Source organism: Corapipo altera, unplaced genomic scaffold, assembly GCF_003945725.1.
Source record: "Corapipo altera isolate COAL_440 unplaced genomic scaffold, ASM394572v1 48b, whole genome shotgun sequence".
NCBI lineage: Eukaryota > Metazoa > Chordata > Aves > Passeriformes > Pipridae > Corapipo > Corapipo altera.
Window position 1 is genome coordinate 14268011 of NW_020884884.1, and position 17172 is coordinate 14285182.

Consider the following 17172-nt stretch of genomic DNA (forward strand, 5'->3'; position numbering starts at 1 on the left):
CTCAGATCAGTAAGCAGTTAGCAGTTCTGCAAGGAACATCTAAGGAAACTCAAGGTCCACAGACAGCTGTGACCAGGAACAGCAGCCCTTCAGAGGATTGTGAAGGGTTGTGCTATATGGAACCATGCAAGATTGTATGTGGTGCTGTACAAACACAGCAGAACAAAAGTTAATCCTTGCCCTGGAAAGTTTTGATGAGAGAAGAAAAGATTCTTTGCAAAAAAGCCTCACCCCAGACATTCAAGTGTACATGAATGAGTCATCTGGTCAAATGTTGTAGTGGTACCTGAGAAAGAGGTGGTTTTTAAGGACTGTGGCAAAACCCCTCCTGGCACAGAGTGGTCAAACTGCATTGAAGCAGATCTTACACTAAAAAAATAAAACCTAATGTGTTTTTTCTCCTAGCAGTCTGCCATATGCAGCATCTTGTGCCGTGACCAGCACATTAGCACTGTTCTGGTAAGTGTGAAGGGCATCAGGAAATCACTGATCACTCTATTTTCAGTCCACTTGAGTTCTGGCACTATATACCCTGGGATTATAACTCAGCCAACTTCTAGCTGTATCATCCTATACTGAACAAAATGGATATACTCTTCCATTTGATACTTTCCACAATAAAGCCAGGGAATTTCTGATAAGTCACATCCTTGCTAGAGCAAACTGTGAGGTTGAGGAAGGGATAATGGCAACAATTTTGATGTATTTTTCTTCACCCAGCTTACATTTCTAGTCTTCACAAAAGGACTTAGAAACTGCAAAAACCTTTCACTAACATAATGCAGTGATCCAGAAACCAGACAAATGAAAACCACAGGTTCAGCAGAGGGTCCTTGCCTTTCTCTACTGTGCAGAAGGTTATTTCTTTTTCCCAGGGAGCGTATTCAAGATTAGACCATGCACATAGCACAAAGGGAAGATCACATTTCCTTCCCAGGTTGCTTTTGTTAATAATAATTATAAGCCAACACTTAGTCGTGGAGTCACATGTCTACTGGTGAGAGATGGGCTCTGTCTCTAATCCTGGTCCTCCTCTCCCATTATTGTTTCATTGACTACTATTGACTTTATAGTGTGGCTAGAAGCCAAAAATGAATGGGAAAATTGGAATGGCAAAACTGGTGGGGCAGGTTTCCCTGGCCAATGTTGCAACAGGCAGAAAATAAATAAATTAAATAATGCCATTTATCAACAGCCAGGATCCAGGTCCTCCTAGGGTGCACGTATGTTGCAGCTTGAAGACAATGGTCTTGAAGTCCTATTTGAGTATTGGAAGTGCAATTGCATTTCCATAGTCTCACTCCACCCAAGGTTAGCCCAGTCTTACATGTCCTCTAGACTGACCATCAAATGCCCAGTTCAAACAAACTTAACTTCAAATATGTTGGGTTTTTTTCAGATATTACATCCTCAGATGCCAGTAATTCAGCAGGATGGTGGAAGAAAATTTCCAGGAGGGACTTCTTAACATGAGGGTGTTGCTGTCATGTTACATTCTGGACAGAAGAGCCAGAATGGAACATTAAAAATTACCTTGTGCTCTAATCTTGCTGTCACTGTCCAAGGGACCAGATTTGCAGACTATAGGAATGGGCCCTTCAGATCACAGTTATTTAAATGTATGAGTTGAGTTTCTGTCCTAGCAGTTTTAGTAACCCATTCTTAACATGATTTGCTGCATTCCCAGGAGGGATTCACACAGAGGGATTAGATTCTGCAAAGAGAGGATGCCGAAACTTGATGCGCATGCACCATGAGCATTACTGGCTTTGCTCCACTATGGATAGCAAAGCTTCCCCACAGAAGACAAATATAGGGTCTCGGGTGTTGAAACTTTAAAGAAAGTGCTGAACTATCTCGCTCTGTCTGCTGGAGACAGGCAGCAGCCATCTCAAGACATCTAATGTCTTACTCCAAGAATGGAGTGGGTTTGAGTGCTAGAATTTTCCCCCTGATTAGTCTGGGGACTAATCTGAATCTGGATCAGAGAATGAACAGCGAGAGAAACAAGAAACCAGCCTCTGTATGAGAACAAAGGGATTCAGCAGGTGTTTGCCCCCTTCTCTTATGGGTGGAGTCCCATGTCTGGAGCTGGAGAGGTAGCGTCACCATTAAGTCAAACTGGGTATAGACATTACAGCCCCCAGGAGAGAAAGAAGCTCAGTGAAGAGCTTCAGGAAACAATTATGATTTTAAACAAACACTCCAGCCACACCAGACTAAACTGCTTCCAGCACAGCCAGTCTCCCTGGTTCTACTGCACTCTGGAAATCACACTTCCTGAAAGGCAAATGGAGCCACTTACCCATAAATGAACTTACCTAAAGTTTCTTTTGAAATGTGGGATTCTCAGAACATTAACCAATGATCCCTTTGGGGTGCCACTTTGGAATGCTTCAATCAGAATGACACAGGGTGCTAGTCTTAATATACAGCTATCCATTGCACTATTCAAAAATAAAGGTCACAGTCTCTCAATTCAGAAAGAGTTACACCCTTTATGCAATAATTTCACGTATGAAATGATCTTGACAGCAAAGAGAAACTGATCAGTGAGCAGTTTAGTGGTTGCTTACATCCATCATAGTTTGACTGTATTTGCTAAGTTCGTGCAAATTAAGTCCACACTCAGTACTACATATGGATAACATGAAGTGAATCCACAATTTTCTTAGTTACGAAAAGTTATGTGAACCTGAGGCTGGTCAGAAGAAAGAATTTCAAACATAAAAAAAATAATAGCCAAGAACTTGTTCAGGGACATGCTGATGGTAACTCTGTGAAATGAACTAAGAGGGATTCTTGAACTCACCAAAGAAATCTAATTGCGAAATGGATGAGGACATTGGCATGAAGAAAATGGGGTAGGAAGTCATATCCCTGGAGAAAATAACAAGGAAAACTGCACAATAGGTACTGGATCATGCATTCTTCCAGCAAGTCACATTGGTGACTATAAATGGGGAAATTCCTGATTCAACATCATGTGAAGCAGCACAGACAGCAAAAGATTTGAGGGACCCTTGGAAAGGAGCCAAAGAAAAACAAGGTTCAAATAATCTACCCAACAATTCCTTTAGCCCCAACAGTGACAGAACAGAAGGATGAACTAACTACTGTTTAGCTGAGGGAGGTGACATTGAAGGTCTGGGTTTTCAGGGGCACTAGGTCACAGCCTCTGTATAAACAGAATGACAGGAGTATTGCTGGTGAAGACAGAGAACTAATCTTCCTAGCCTGAGTCTAGCAGCAATCAAGGCATTACACAGTGCAAGCACTGTGGGTTAAGGAACTGCAAACAAGCTTGGTACGTTGCAAAATGATTAAATCGTGTGACAAAGAATGTGAACAGAAGACGTTTTCCATTTGCTTTTATGTAGCCTCCTGGGTAGGAGGCAAGAGGAATTGGAAATTCTCATTAGTGAGAAGAAATGTGATATAATCAGCATTACTCAAATCTGCTGGTTTCAATTTGCATGATCGGAATGTTAAAATAACTGGTTATGACCTGCTTAGGAAAGATAGAGTCGGTGAAAATGGACTGTGTGAATCATGCCATAAAATCAGGCCATAGAATAGGAATTACTCCACAGCCTCCATGAGAAATGCATGGAAAGAAAAACGATGCTCTGGGGGACTTCCGTACACTGGCAGCTCCAGCCACTGAGAAAATATCCTGATTTGGGGAAAAGTACAGTCTGTTTTCTAACACAAGGGGCCATCATGTGGTAATCTTTCTGGACTTCATTCTGACAAAGATGAATTAATTACTAGGCTGAGAGTTGACAGTTGTCAAGGGAACAGCGAATATGACCAGATTATATTTGATATGGGCAAACAGGGGGCTGTCCTTAACAGTTATATGTGCACCAGGGCTTCAAAGGAGCTAATTTTCAAACTGAAAGAAAACTAGGAATTAACCAGGTTGTGAGGAAAAACTGAGACAGGAAAAAGTGTGAAGAAAGGTAGATATGTCCACGAAAGTTATATTAGATGGCAAATAGCTTCAAGCCTACAAAAAAGAACTAGCACCACGTTAGTCAAAAGCTTTTTGGTAAAGTTGAGAGTACTAATAAGAAAAACAAAAGAATTTTCTGTAAACAGATGAGATTTGTTTTTTCAGAGTTTTAAAGCTGAAGGTTTAAAAATGGTAAGAGTATCTGAGGGAAATACATGACCAGTAGGACCCAAGGCAACCAGAAGGATGTTTTTAAAAGGATATTCAGAACAAAGAAAACTGCAGCAACTTCTCAGACTCATTACTGGATGAAGATAGTAAAAGCAGGAGTGATGACATGAAGAAACAGAAGCAGTTCAGTAAATATTTCTGCTTTGATGTTAAATGTCATTAGAAGTTAAACACCCATTATAAACGAAGCATTTCAAAACAGAAGATCCAAATAATCTGCATTCAGGAATCATAAAATTGTTAGTTGAGGCCTTTAGGGATTAATTTTGAAACCATCTTGTGAAGTGGGAGAGTCCAGAAAATGGAAGGAACATTAGCGCGATGCCAGTTCAAACAGGGCAAGCTGGATGAGCAAGGTAACTGTAGATCACTTACCCGAATCTCAGTCCAAGCAAAATGGAAAAACTGACATGAGACTCAACTGATAAAGAATAAAAGGACAATAAAAAGAAAATTAATTCCCATAACCTGACATTTTGGAAAGTATGTCTCATTGAATAAATATAATAGCGCTCTTCTGATGAGTTCACAGGAATGGCCAGTAAAGTCACTAGTCAACTGCTACACATTAGTCCTTGCTGAAGAACCTCCCTTAGCACCATCCTACAGTCTGATTACAAATTAGCATAACCAAACATCAGGAAAGCACAGGTGAAATGGCATGAAGGACAAAGTGACTGACAGATTTAAAGCAGCTGTCAGCAGAGAGCTCTTGCTGAAGGAGGATGTGTTTCTGGTGAGAGTGGTAGTAGGCTCTGTGCTAGTCAACATTTTCATCAATGAGCCGGAAGCTTGAAATTACCACTGATAATCATTTGTTGATGACACAAAGATTGGCAGATGGGTAAATAGTGTGGAAGGCACAGTAATCATGCTGCCTGACTGTATTACTTGATAAATTAGGCCCTTCAAACAACCAGTTTAATGAAGCAAATGCTAATATATGCATCTAGGGAACACAAACCGCTCCTAACAGCCTGGGGATGACATTTTGGAAAGGAACGATTCTGAAAATGATTAAGAGTCAGAAGAGGACAACTGAACTTCCTAAATCAAGGGCTCTCTTAGGGCTAATGCAATGCCTTGAGATATAAAAGTGCTCATAGAAGGTGACCTTTCCGTGGCTCTGCTGAAAAAATGCCAGAATGCTGGCAGTCAATTTTGCTTGCAGTTTTTAGAAGACGCTTAAACCCTGATGTGTTCATAAGAGAACCACATAGAGGTCTCTATGAATGTAGAAAAATTTTTTAAATAATATGACTTTTAAAAAATCTATACTGCAAGACGCTGCAGGTTTCTTGAGGTCTTGTCTGCCCAAGGTTTGAAAATCTCTGGAAATCCCTGTGCTTTACCTCACTCCACCATTAAAACTTTATGTCCAGACAGAAAATGCCCTTGCTGTGACTTGCAGCCATTGCTTCTTGTTCTTCGATAGTGACCCTCCATGAGAAGACTGTCTTCACCACCCATTAGAGAGTAGAAAACATCAAGCAGTTCACCCTTAGCCTTCAATTCTCCAAGCTGAGTGATTCCAGTTCCCTCAACCTCTCTTCACACACTGTATGTGTCCCAGCTGCCAGCTATTTCAGTGGTTCTCTGCTGGACTCCCACTAATTTGCCAGTATCTTTCTTATAGAGCTCCATTTGTTTTCCCTATCTTAAGCCAGAGTGAGAGAAGATTTAAAGACACGAGAGCTCTGTAAACCATAAGGAAAGGAAGATCAAGGATCTACAACCAAAAATCTGAAAAAAAAAATATTTGAAGCCAGATAAATTAGATTACAGCGTGGGTGCTTAGTTACTAAGCAGCCAGTGCAGGTTCTGGATTCTCTATCTCTTGATGTCTTCAAATCAAGCCCAGATGCTTCTCTACACATTATTTTCCAACCTAACAGCACAATTGTGTCTCGGCTCAAGACAAGGCTAACAAGAAGTGAAATTGTGATTTGGTGATGAGTGAAATCCAGGACCCAACTGCCTTCAAACTATGAATTGTTTTCAGAATAGCACATTCAGGGTCCCATCAACTGTAAATTCACAAAAAAAAAACCCCAAACCCACAAACAAAAAAACCCCAAAAACTAAACAAAACCCCACAAACAAACAAACAAACAAACAACCCCCAACAACACAAAACCAAAACCAAAAAGAAATTCCCAAAAAAACCCAAACAAAAACCCAAACCCAGATTGACTCATGGGAGAAATAAGATAAGCAGGAAGGAACCACATATACTGTATATTGGATAGGAGAAAGAAGTTTTTAATAGTGAATGTCTCTGATTGATTTTTGCCTGGTTGGACACTCATTGGACTTCACTGAGACCTGTATCTCAGGAGGCTTTCTTGACCTCAGAAGAAGTTCCTTCTGAGCAACCTAAGGACTAGCTACCCAAGTCCTTCCAGCTCCTTAAAAATACTATCTTCCATAATCAGAAGCGTGTGATTGACCTGGGGCCACAGTTGGTCTTTTCACAGATATATGATAGATGTAAGCAGACAGAAGTATGTTTTGCACACAGATTTTGAACACAATTAGTCTTTGTTCTAAAGGTAGAGGGGGCATATTTACTGTTTGGAAAACAACTTCCTAAAAGGAGCACCTGCCCTTGTTGGTCACTCACAGGACCATGAAGGGAATCTGTGTCAATTTAGGCTGTAATCTCAGATTTAGGAGATTTAAAAGTTCAGTGGAAGGAAGAGTTGATGTGATTTACCTAAGCATCTGTGATGCATTTGGCTTGGTATCACACAGTATTTTTATTAAGAAAATATGCAATATAAGGCACCCTTGAAATGATTAGCAGTCAACTAATAGGTAGGGTTTCAAGTGTCATTCTAAACTGGGTGCTGTTTCTCACCTATTTCCTAAGAATTCCTCCAGACATCAGCTCTAGACCTGCTGCTATTTAACATTTTTATAGATAGCCTGGAAGGAGACATAACTCCATTAATAATAAGGTCTCATCCATCCTTACAGAGGTGTGACATTTGTTCTAGGCATGACAAATTACCCCCTAAAAGAGACTATATTTCTCCAAAGCTTAGAGGCTGGCAAAAAACTGGGTCATCCCAGAGTTGTAATTTTAGGTAGCTAGTTAGGCTAGATGGATCCCGCACTTAGACATTTTGACATTTATTGTGAGCTCCACAAAAAAAGAAAGGGATATTTTGATTGATGTCTTTGGGGGAAAAGAAATTTGACCATTATCCACTAGAGTGAAAAGCCTGTGAAGGCAAAGTGAGATCTTATATCTGGCAAAGAAAGAACGAAACTAGAAGTGAGGCATCAGTCAACTAGCAATTAGGGCAATACACTAACCTTGTGATGGACTCTCTGCCATGGAAAATCTTTCAATTCAGGCTGCCTGTTTTCTAAAAATTCCTCTGCAATCTGAGCAAGTGCAAATTCAAGGTTGCTTAGTAACTTATGGTATGTATGGGTTAAAACTAAATGGTCCCTTTCAGACCTTAAAATCCTGTGAGGCTCTTCTATGCCACGCCTGCATGGTCTGAAGTTCTTGGTGTCAGAAGGGTTGTCTTTCTTCTGCAGTTTTCATTGAAGGAATAAGAGTGCAACTGCTGTTTCTTGTGACTTGGCAAGAAAAGTCAAGTCATGATGGCTCTGAAGAGGGCATTTTTTTGCCTAGCAATAGTGACTAGAAGTAGAGATGACTATAAACACAACATACTACGTTACCTGTAGTATGATTTGCTATTTCACATTTTTGACATAAAGTTTTACCTGTTCTGACTGGGAAATTGTTGTCTGGGAAAAGGCAACTGGAGGCTTCATCAAATTGTAGAGCAACAAGCAGCCAGGCCAAAATGCATGCTGCAGGCATGGTAGGAGGAAGCTAGGCATTTAACATGGAAATTTAGAGCTTTGCTAATTGATTGCCTGGCCTTGTGCTTCCTACTCAACAAACAGGTGGCTCTAGGAACTCTTTCCATGAAGGCTCACTGTGGAGATTTGGTACAACTCTCCAAGAGAAGGGTTGAGGATTACTGGAGTTTTACTTAGCAAGTCCCTTGCTAGTGCAAGAGAATATAGCCTGAGCCATAACTTGCATGAATCTTGCTTTCTTGTACTTTGTGCTTGTAGCTTTTGGTCCTTTTTTTACATTAGTTATGGCTGCTTTTCTAAATGACTATTTTCAGGACGTGAGAAGGTGTGCCATAGTCATGCTATGTCTTATCTCTGGTGGTGCACAGAGTGCAAGTACTCCTGCTGAAGAAGGACAATTGTCTAGCCATTGAACACCAGGCTTGATGACCAGAAAGATGCTATTATGCTCCAGTAATCTGGTGAGGCCCCTCCCTTCCTGGGGCTGTCATTCCAGGCTGCAATCTGACTTTCCCCTGCCAGGACAGTTAATGAAACAGCCCTTATCTCAGAGACGTTGCAAAAGAGAGACTCTGGTATGCTGCAAAATCAAATATATCAGAGAAATTAGATCAGCTAGACCAAAAGGCTTGCATCGCTAGCTCAAGCCTTATGTTGGGAAGCCATGATTCATACACAGTATTATGGAGAATCATGCAAGGAAACCAGCACCTAGTGGTTAACACACAATAGGACTAGTTACAAACACCTTTTGTTTCTCACTTCATGGTAAAATTCAATCTTCCTTCTATGAGAACAAGCATATGCATTCTTAGTCCGTCATGGCCACTCCACTAGGCTATTCAGAAGGACAAATTCAGAATAACAATAGGTGGAAAAGAACTATTATATCCTGAACTTGCAAAAACCCATAAGCTTTCTCTGCGAAGAGGTAACTTTGTTTTCCCCTCAATCTGGTTATGATGTTCTCTTTCGCCTTCCTTTTACGCAAAAGCTCTCCATCCCAGAAGGTAGGCAAGAAGCCAATTCACCTCTCAGCCCCACTCCAAAAATAAATGCTAGATGCTAAAAACACAGAAGAAGGAACTGTGAAAGGATTTGTAAAACGGGTTGCTGTTTTCAATATTTTTTTTTCCTAATTGTGAGAGCTTTTGTGTGTTTTCCGCAGTACACCCTACTTTGTTCCACTGAGGTTAATAAACTATGGCTCAGCCTGACAGTCTGACAGGTCAGAAGACATCTGCCACACAGATAGACCTGATGCACTAAAAATGCCACATGCCTTTCCTTTGCTACATTCCTCCTCTGACAAAAACAACATACTGATAAACTGTGGACTGATAAAATGAATGTTACATTGAGATATTTGTCCAAAATATTGGATACCTCTGTGGTAGATCTGAAACATTGCTTATTAGATCCATGTCCAGGGTGATGCAGACCTGGCATGGCTCCACCCAAGACCAGATTTGCAGCTGCAAAAAATTCATCGACTGCAGCAGAGCTAAAATGATTTACAGCACACAGCACACAAAACGGTGTGTGTATGCATTGGATGGTCTGCTTGCTCTCCACCATCCAGGGAGTCCTTCCTGCTGGCAGTTATTCACTGGCCACTCTTCTTTTCTCTGAATGGATACATCTCACTGGCCCATGTCCCAAATTTACACAACTATAAGAAGACTGGTAATTACTGGGCTTGAGTGGTGGTTGTCACTACTCTTACAGAGATGCAGCCCAAAGAGCCTCACTGGGAGCACCAGTCTCTCAGCTAAGCAGGCACCATCCCAGTGCACTGCCAGGAGAAAATGTGGAGTCCCTGTAGCATAGCTTGTTTCCCAATGAACCCATTGAGGCTATGGTGCAGAACAGGCAGTCAGAGAAAGGAGGTTTGTACTCCACATAGCCCCTTAGAGCTCAGGGAGGCTCTTCCATCGCTGATGTTACAGTTGCATCTGTGGATGGTCAGTGTTTGGATGGCTTGAATCCAGGCTCCCTCATGAATAAAGCATGTGGAGATACTGTAACTCCAGCTGTTGTGCCCAAATTCCACTGTCTGCTACAGGGAAAGACAGATTGCTCACAAAAGGGCAACTGTGAGTGACTGGCCTCAGTGATCTGTGGCAAATCCATCAACTATTTCCATGTGCTCCATTCCAAAATATGGATGTGCCGAGCCTTGGAAGCTTTATATTTAGAAAGAAATATAAATCACAGATGCAGGGGGCAGCTTCTGTAATGTTCCCTGGCTTATCAACTGTACTACTAATAGCTCAGAGAGGCTTGTAAAATTGGGCTGTGAACTCCACAGTGCAGGCAAGGGAAAAAATCCATGTACCTCTGGCATAGGCTGGGAAATGTTTTCTGGTGACAGGTACTCTGGACCCTGTCAGAAACTTCCTGAAAAAGCTCCCAGGGGGCTGCAAAGTGTTAGAGGAGCAAATGGCACCCTGCCATTTCAGAAAACTGTGGGTGACCTTGGTGTGTGAATTTCACTGGATTTACAGCGAGGATCTGCGTGTAAGCTCCTTGTTACTGATGTGTTCAAAGATGAACTATCGAGCAAAAGAGCATGGTAGATGGGAGGGTGGTAAAGGTGGTGGTAAAGGGGTCTCCTGTCATTATTTCACCTTTACCAGAATCCAAACAGATGCACAAGAGTGCTCAGACATCCCAGAGGTGCACAGAGGTTTTCCACATCCTTTTAAAGACCACAGCACATATCCTAAGGCAGAATGTGATAAAAAAGTCAGAGGACTGGTCTCTTTCTTCTTTTTCTTTCCTCTTGGTTTTGTTTATTTTCTCAACTAAGAAAGCTCATGCAAGTCCTAGTCTTTTCATTAGAAAGTAACTTATAACTTCAGCATTTTGGATAAATAGCCTGCGAGCTGAGGAACACTTATGTGAACTACATCAGCCTTCCCCTTACTGAGAAGGGTCAACAGCCTTCCCAGCACATTCAGAAATGATGCACTGGTGTGCTATTGCAAGGAAGTTTTGAGGCTTCCCCCTTTGTAATTCATTGTTTTATGCCTCTGAATAACTCAATGTTTACATTAATAATAATGGTTTTTATTCTTATAGTTCCATCCATCTAAGGACTAAGAATTGATTTACCAACATCAAAACACCTGTCCTTTCATATTGAAATTTGACATCAACTAATTTTCTTAAAATCAACATTCTGACGTGTTTTCCCTCTAGCAGTTTGTCCTGGCCTTTAAGAATTCTTTTGAGCAGAATCCAAGAATGGCTTTCCTGCTTTTCTCTTGAGTTCACAGCAAAACTTGCCAAAAGGGAGAAAGTGCATGTCCAAACCAACAGTAACACACCTGAGGTCCTGCTAAACACAAGGAGTGAACAGCCTGAAGGAGATAACCAAATACTTGCTTATTCACCAGGCTTCTTTGCTAGCAGCCAGATTATAATTTTACCAATAGGAGGTACCCAGTTTTGGACAGATGGGATCTGTGAGCTGGCGTGTCTCTCCCAGAGCTTCATTGTGACCCCATGCAGAGAAGCACTTGCATCACTGAAGCAAGCACAACAGTAGCCAGCCTGAGGATTTGCCTGCTGGGCTAGCTTCACAGAAGCTGCACTGTGGGGATACGGTGTCATGATGTTATTACATTCAATTATCTCAGATTTAAGCAAAGGCTCAGTTCTCTTTAAGTCCTTTGTAAAAACTGCCTTTCCATAATTTCCAAAGTCTCTGGAATTTTTCTGATTTCTCCCTCTTGCCTAAGATCTCTTTGACCCCATAGTCCAGCCAGGACCATTAGTGGAGCTTTTCTAGATATTAATGCATGAATGTTCTTTTGCAATGGAGTGCAACAATCCTGAACTGAGAAAACTTGCCCGTGGTCTGTTACAATAAGGATTTTGTCAAGTCCATTTTCCTTTGTTCCTTTAATTGTGCCCAGTCCTTAACTTATTTTACAGCTGGCTACCCACACAGCAGCAGCATCCACAGTACACATATCTGTAGGGCACAGCTTCTTTGTCTGTAACATACCCAAATCTTACACTGCTAGCGAGCTGACAGGACTGCGCACTCCGGATACCCTTCTGTTGTGCAATGGGATTTTACTCCATTTACTTTCTGTGAACCCTGTTAACATTTTGTAGGGCCCTTTTTTGTGCTCCTATGTCTATTTTAAAATGACACACCTTGTGGACTTCTGTCATTCAGAATTTTACAAATACTTCACCCTTTTTATGACATGTTGACTGTTGAAGTTAACAACAACACTTTGTCATGCTTTTATCTTTCTTTGTTGCCTCTGGTAGAGCTTATTTAACTCTTTCTGTGGTAATCAACCTCTGCTTTTAAGACTTTCCTTACCACAGATCTAGAAAGACATCTACCACACACCTATGATCCTCTAAAACTTGCTGTTCTAGTCCTTTTTCACTGCAGCCATGATTTTGCCAATGATGCCTTTCCTGCAGCCCCCAGCTTTCCTGTGTATTATACTCGCAGCCCATTAGGCAGGGTTTCTTATCTGTATTATTTCTTTAGAAGGAACATTAGGAGTTTGGACCCTGTGGTGCTGAGACCTGCAGAAAAAATGTCTGGAACAATAGTCCCTGATCCAAGACAGCTAAAAAAATCTTTTTTTGGCTCATGCTATGTTTTAATGCCTTGAAAGTACAATAAATTAAATTAGTGTGACCAGACCAAAACCTTCCACTAGAGGCATTTGCCTGGGCATCCCCTGTCTCTATGTTTATCAGAGATCACAGTTTCAGACTCCTGAATGTCTTGGGACTGTCAGAAGAATAGCCTGTCATTCACAGCCTAACAAAAAGAAAAAAATGCTTCTCCCACCCTGTATGAAACGATATTCTGTGTTCACAAGTATTTACCAGGATCCTAGTGTGATGTACAGAGTTATCCTTTACTGAGCCTTATTTCCTCAGAATCTATGCTCCTGACACCCACAAACACCTAAAAAACATAGTTCAGGCACTCAAAAACGTAAGTCTGGGTAGAAGTAATGAGATTTCAAAAACATGTTTGAAAGGGAAGGATTTTTTTCATTCTGATGCATAACAGCTTGAAAATACTAAACTTTCTTCTGGAGCTTCAAACACCAGAAACATGCCTTTAAGTTGATGTAATCTCATGATTTAGTAAAACAATTGCCTGATAATACACCCATTGCCATTTAATGATGTAAAAGGAACTACTGGAGGGACGGAAGAGGGTGCTGTCAGCCTCAGGTAAGATGTGTTTAATGAAGTTGGTAATTGCCCAGACACTCCTTACCAAAATCTCTCTTGAGGGTTGAGGGAGAGGAAGAGGAACAAGTCCATTCAGCCCCAGAGCAGGTAGCGAGGCAGAAGGATTTCTTCCAGTTCCTGCTCACAATGATATAGCTCTAGCTCCACAGTCACATTACCTCCCCAAGAAAACTACATCTTATTTAAAATACTCTGGCACAATCACCAGTGGTCCTGTGTGATGTTTAAAGGCCAGAGCTGACCCCACAACTTCATGGAGGACCATGCCAGGGTGCACAGAGTTGCCTACAAGCAAGGCACAGCAGGAAGCCCTTGGAGAGGGGAAGTGGAGGAGAAGATGAGGCCAATATGCCCAGTCCCAGCCCCTTAGAGGCTACTTGCCCAGCTCTGGCTCCTGACTCTGATTTCTGCACTGCACAGCACCTGGACCCTTGGGCTGAAGGCCTTGCTTGGCATCATAGAATCACAGAATCATAGAATCATAGAATCACAGAATCAGCTTGGTTGGAAGGGACCTCCGAGATCATCAAGTCCAACCCCTGATCTACTACCGCTGAGGTTGCTAGACCATGGCACTAAATGCCACATCCAGTCTCATCTTAAAAACCTCCAGGGACAGAGAATCCACTACTTCCCTGGGCAGCCCATTCCAGTGTCTGATTACCCTCTCTGTAAAGAAATTCTTTCTAATATCTAACCTAAACCTCCCCTGGCACAACTTAAGACCATCAGAGGGTTAAGACCATCAGGTGGCCAGAGACACTGCTTGACATATTAAGCATCATTCAGGCACGTGATACTAAGTTGCTGGCAGCTTCCCAGCTGACTCATATTCCCATTGCATTCCTTGGATATCTCCCAGCCACTGGCTTGAGAAAGTCACTAACCTTAGTATGCTTCATTGTTCTGGCAGTGTGTCTTAGTCCAGAGAGTGTCTCATGATCTCTACTGACCACTGCTTATGCACTTGTGCAGGTCATCCCAGAAACAGCTGAACAGATTGATAGGTCTCTGGTCCCTGGCACTCACCACCAGGAACCAGAGCTATAGCGTGACCTGATGAGTATTACCAGCCACTGCCTGTCATCATCACTCCCACTAACAGTTTCCAGGAGTGAGGAGAGGGGCAGTGGGCAGTCTAACAAGGTTTGAGCCCTACTATGAGCAGAGTTCAGAGAGTGGATCACTTTGGGAACTAGAGCCATGAGAGCACTCTAGCAAGAGCTGGCTGACAGGCAAGTCATCCTCTCCTTGGGACAAGCAATGTTTATTCCCCATGTTGCCTCTAGTGCTCTACCTTGGAATGCATGAGGTGCCTGGGTACCATGGCAGTGGCAGTGACAATACAACCAAGACATGATTTCTGCTCTTTGGCTTGCCTGCCAGTGGTGCTGGCCTGGAAATGTGGACACATCAGCCAGAATGCTTTTTAGGGTCTGTTTGTCTTGAACGCAAAGCCTGTGGCTCTGCCACACAACAGTCCACACGCTTTTTCTCCTTGGGAATCTGGGCTGCTGATGTATCCAAATCCTTCCCAGACATCTTGCCAGCATCCACACCCTTAGGCCAGAACACTTATTCAAATAGGAAATAATCAGGCATGAGTCTTGGGTTGTTGCCAAGGCACTCTGCAGAAAGGGCCTGAGGGTTCCTCTTAAACTTAGCTGCACAGGAACAAAACGTCAGAGTACTGGTCCACTCATCTTTCCTCCCTCTTCCCTCTGGTTCCGAAAACAACAGTGCTAATTCTTTCATCAGATCAAATAGATCATGGCAACGTGGCACTCTGTGCTAGGGGAATATCTCTGAGGATGGGTGAAATGGAGCAGAACAAGCAAGTCCAGTACCAAAGCAGGCAGCGGGGCTGAGGGATGAGCATGGCCAGGGTAGCTGCACTCTGCATCTCACCAGACTTGAGCAGGAGCCATGCAGCAATGCTGGTAACTCTACTCTTGAAGATAGCTTCTGAAGAGCAAGTCCTTTTTCAAGGTAGGTGAACAATCCTACATTCTCAACAGTGACTGAGCAGGAAATTTGAGCAGTCTGTCACCTGCATGTCATGTGGTCTTGCTGCAGCAGGCAGTGTGATGTGAGATGGTCAGAGACCATGGATGGACACAGATCTTTGGTCTCGTCTGACAGACAGGGAAATTCTGAGCCCAGAGGAAGAATGAGACAAGAGAGTTATATTTCGTAGAATCATAGAATCAGCTGGGTTGGAAGGGACCTCTGAGATCATCAAGTCCAATCCCTGATCCATTACCACCGTGGTTACCAGACCGTGGCACTAAGTGCCACATTTAGTCGAAGGATGGAGAGGAGGAGATGAGGACAGCAGTGAGAAAACCAAATAGGTTCAGTGACAACTAAGATAACACCACTAACTGCCATGGAGACAATGTTATCCTCAAACCTGACACAGTAGCACGGCTGCTGCCATGAAGTACTGCCTCTGACAGGGAAGAGGAGAGCTGTCTGCTAGAAATTCATACAATAAATACATGGGTTTGATGGAGTGGGGAAGGAAAGTGTTCTCAGACAACACAAGACTTACAGACATATGCATCAAGATTGGTTGGTAGGCAGATCTTTGGATGAGGAGGGTGAAGGACACCTGAAGAAGAGACTGAGGAAAACATCAGCTAATGGAGGAGGAAGTATAGGTTTCCCAGAGCACTGGTGGATATCGAGGACTTGACCAGATGCTCTCACAAGAACAGAAGCAATGGCACAAACCCTCTAGTGCTGTGAAGACAAGAGCAGGACAAGAACTGGCTGACTTGGATTGGGAAGATAGACCACTTTTAACTTTTCATAATTTCCTGTTATCTAGCAATTTTATTTGTAGTGACTTTGGTTAGGAAATCAGGGAATGCTTCTGGTTTTCAAGCATTATTGCATTTTAATGGGTTTTTAATTATCTAACTGTAGGCTTCCATGTGTCTGATACTATTAATCTCTTCATAAGCTTGGAGAAGCACGATAAGGTTCAGTGACATTCAGACTACAGGGGATATCAGAGATTTCTCTCTTGCTTGTTTTTAATGTACAATAAATAGATATTACACTCAGATGGGAATGGAAAATATCCATAACACTTGCAGAAAGCAGATCCATTTTAATGTTATCAAACTGTTTAATACAAAATGAAACTCAAATATACTGATGATAAATATTTCAAGATAATTCTCCAGCCTAAATGAAATTATTGATATATAATGTTGAAGAGGCCCTGTGTTGTCTTTAAAAATATGCAGAAAGTGAGAGACTAGAATCTTCCATTTCCTGAAATACATGGATTGGAAAAGTCACTATAAATTTCAGAGTCTGTTCCTTTCATGCAGTAAAACAGAGACTGATATAGAAGAAACAAAACAGCAAGTAGCCAACAAGTCAATCTGCAGGCACAAGGAGGGTTAAGACCAATTATTAAATACAGAACAGGGCATCTTGATTAAGGACTTTCATTATGAAGCCATTTATTCTATGATTTAAGTAACAATAAATCACATAGCACCTGAGATAAGGAGGAGACATGGGGAAGATATTCAGATGGTGGGAAAGGTAATGTCTTTCCATCATGGAAGTCTACACTTCGCCCACTTGGAGTTTTGCATACAAAGAACTGCAGTAAACAAACACACATTCAGCAATGCCTGACAGTCAAAAGTTGGGGACTACAAACTTCATGTTGTCTGTACAATCTACATTCACAACCTCGAGCATACGGCATCATACAGCACTTAATCTCAAGAACACATACTCTTTTTTCATAGGGCTTCCACTGCTATAACTGTATGTGTGTTTATTCAGATCAGTTATTTGTCCTCCTTACCCGGTGTGTCGCCTGCAGGCCTGTTTTCCACGAGCAGTCTTGTAAACATCATTAC